The sequence below is a fragment of the Hibiscus syriacus genome, unplaced genomic scaffold, assembly GCF_006381635.1.
Source record: "Hibiscus syriacus cultivar Baekdansim isolate YM2019G1 unplaced genomic scaffold, ASM638163v2 tig00001644_pilon, whole genome shotgun sequence".
NCBI classification, from domain to species: domain Eukaryota; kingdom Viridiplantae; phylum Streptophyta; class Magnoliopsida; order Malvales; family Malvaceae; genus Hibiscus; species Hibiscus syriacus.
Window position 1 is genome coordinate 4,904,967 of NW_024061878.1, and position 3,095 is coordinate 4,908,061.

Here is a 3,095-nt window from a genome sequence, read left to right on the forward strand (position 1 = left end):
AAGTGCAAAAGATACCAAGTCTTCAAAACCCAATCTGTTCGGAGGCTTTATATTCGTCCGTCTCACCCTGTCTCTGGCGAGACTATAATCCTGCAAATCATCCGTAGTGGAACCACCAGAAGTCGGTTGAGAAGTTTTTGGTTTCTCAACTGGAAACTGCTCGAAATCTACCACTGTCGTGTCTTGTTTCTGTTGCAACATAGACTGTTCATCAAAAAGACATCTCTACTAATCATAACTTTCTTCGCAACTGGATCCCAGAACTTGAATCCTTGACACCTTTCTTGTAACCCAGAAAAATACACTCCTTCGATTTTGCATCAAGTTTGGATCTCTCATCAGCAGGTACATGCACATAAGCAGGACAACCAAAAATCCGTAAGTTATCAAAACTACATCATGACCAGTCCATACCTCTTCTGCAACTTTCCCAGTCAGCGATGCCCTTGGCGATCTGTTGATAAGGTAACACGCCATGTTAACAGCCTCAGCCCAGAAGTGTTTGGGAAGCCCCGCATTCAACCGCAAACATCTGGCTCTTTCATCAACGACCTGTTCATTCGTTCCGCAACACCATTCTGTTGTGTGCGCACTGTAAATGCCTCTGAATCCCATGCTCCTTACAGAATTGTAGGAACTGTGAATCTGTGTACTCCGTACCATTGTCAGACGCAAACACTTGATTTTTCGTCCTGTTTGGTTTTCTACCTCAGCTTTCCACAGCTTGAACTTCTCAAAAACTTCAGATTTCTATTTCAAAAATACACCCAAACTTTCCGTGAAAAATCATCAATAAAGTAACATAGTACCTAGATCCCCCAAAGACGATGTCGTGGAAGGCCCCCATACATCAGAATGCACATAATCAAGAATCCCTTGAGTTGTGTGCTTCGCAGTCTTGAAACGGACTTTAGTCTGTTTACCAAGAACACAATACTTGCAAAAATCGAGCTTACAGCTTTTGACACCATGCAACAAGTTTCTCTTGTGTAATTCTGCCATACCACGTTCACTAAGATGAGCAAGACGCATATGCCACAATTTTGTCGTATCATCACAGGACTCAACAGAGTGAACTCCACCTGCAACGGTACTCCCTAACAATCTGTAGATATTCCCTGCAGTCATCTTGCCTTTCATCACAGTCAATGCTCCTTTAACAATCCGAATGGTTTCCCTATCCTCGTCAGCCTTAGGGATAAAACCATCTTGTGCAAAGTGCCCAAGGAAATCAAATTCTTCTTCAAGTCTGGGATATGTCGAACACCACTCAACGTCCGAACGGAGCCATCGTGCATCTTAATTCTGACATCACCAATACCAACAATATTGCAACATCGATCATCACCCAAATAAACCGAACCAGAATTAACCGGCCTGTATTGTCGAAAACCATTCCCTATTTGGCGTGATGTGATAAGAACATCCAGAATCAAGAATCCAAGCATCCGTCAATTGTGTCCGTTGAAATAGAAAGCATATCACCCTCACTGCAATCAGAAGTATCATCCTCGACCACGTTCACAGACTTGGATGAGCCATCACGCTTCTCATCAGTCTGCTTTTTCAACTTCGGACAGTCTCGCTTCATATGTCCCGCCTCCTTGCACTTGTAACAGTAAATCGTCTTCTTATCCCTGGATTTGGATCTGGAATTCGCTTCCCGGACCCTGCCTTCTCTGGCTTCCGTCCACGATCTCGATTACCCTTGACATATAAGCTATCGGCGCTTGAGAGTTTTCCCCTGCATTCTGCTTCCGCTGGTTGTGAGCCAACAAGGCTGCAGTAATCTCCTCAACGTTGATAGTCTCTTTCCCATATGTAAGAGTAGTCACCATGTGTTCGTAAGAGGAAGGCAACGAACACAACAGAATCATCGCTCTGTCTTCATCCTCAATTTTCACATCAAGCCGAGCCAGATCAGAAACGATTTGATTGAAGACATTCACGTGTTGCGCCAAATCGTGATCGTCCTGCATCTTCAGCCCATACAGCCGCTGCTTCAGATACAGTTTTGTCGTTAAGGATTTGGACATAAACTGACTTTCCAACTTCCTCCAAATTTCGTCTGGAGACGATAGATGCATGACGTGATACATGGACCTCGTCCGCCAAGCATAATCGTATGGTTCCTGCCGCTCGCTGCTGCAATTCTTCCCAATCTTCCTCATCCATCGACGCCGGCTTTGTAAGTCGCAAAGCCTTCAAGATCCCTTGCTGCGCCAATAGATCCTTCACCCTCGTTTGCCATAATCCGAAGTTACCCTGACCATCGAATTTCGCGACTTCGAATTTTGCTCCTGACATCTGATACCAATTGTTGACGTAAACGAGTAAAGAAAACGAAAGAACACGAGAATTTTACGAGGTTCGGCAATGTGCTTACGTCCTCGGTGCCTAGGCGGCGCTAGAATTTTATTCAATGATATTTTAGGTCTAGGTTACATCTCTATTTATAATAGAAAACCCTGGTACATAATTACAAAATCAACCCTGTACCTCTTGCCATTGAGAACGAAAAGATTTCTCAACTCAGAAATGAACAATGAATATTTTAATCATGTGGAGGTCAATCAATGTAGTCACAACTATTTAAAAAAAATTAATCCAAACAATTTTTCCTCTAAGATTGTTACACATTGAAGATTCTCATATCTCTGCATTACTGAATTGAACCTCATACTTTCTCCATTTTTCTTTTTTTCCCATGACTCAAATTTGCTTTGCACAATACAATTTCATGTGACTATCCCTGCATTTTCCTGTTAATACATGTTACTTGAACAGTTCTCTTAATCATGAATCTGAACCTATTGCATACATATCAATATTAATTTCAAAATAAATTCCAACAAAATTTTCAAACGAAAGTATCTAACCTTAAATCATATATATCGATATTTTAGATTTCACACTTATTTTTACATAACTTTTTAATTAAATGTATCGAACCTCATATCATTGGTATCAATATTTTAAATTTCGAACTACTTTCATCATTATTTTAATCTAAAGTAACAGTCCAAGATCAACAGTCTCAATATTTTGTATTTCGAAAATATTTTGAACATATTTTTTAAAGCCAAAGTATCGAA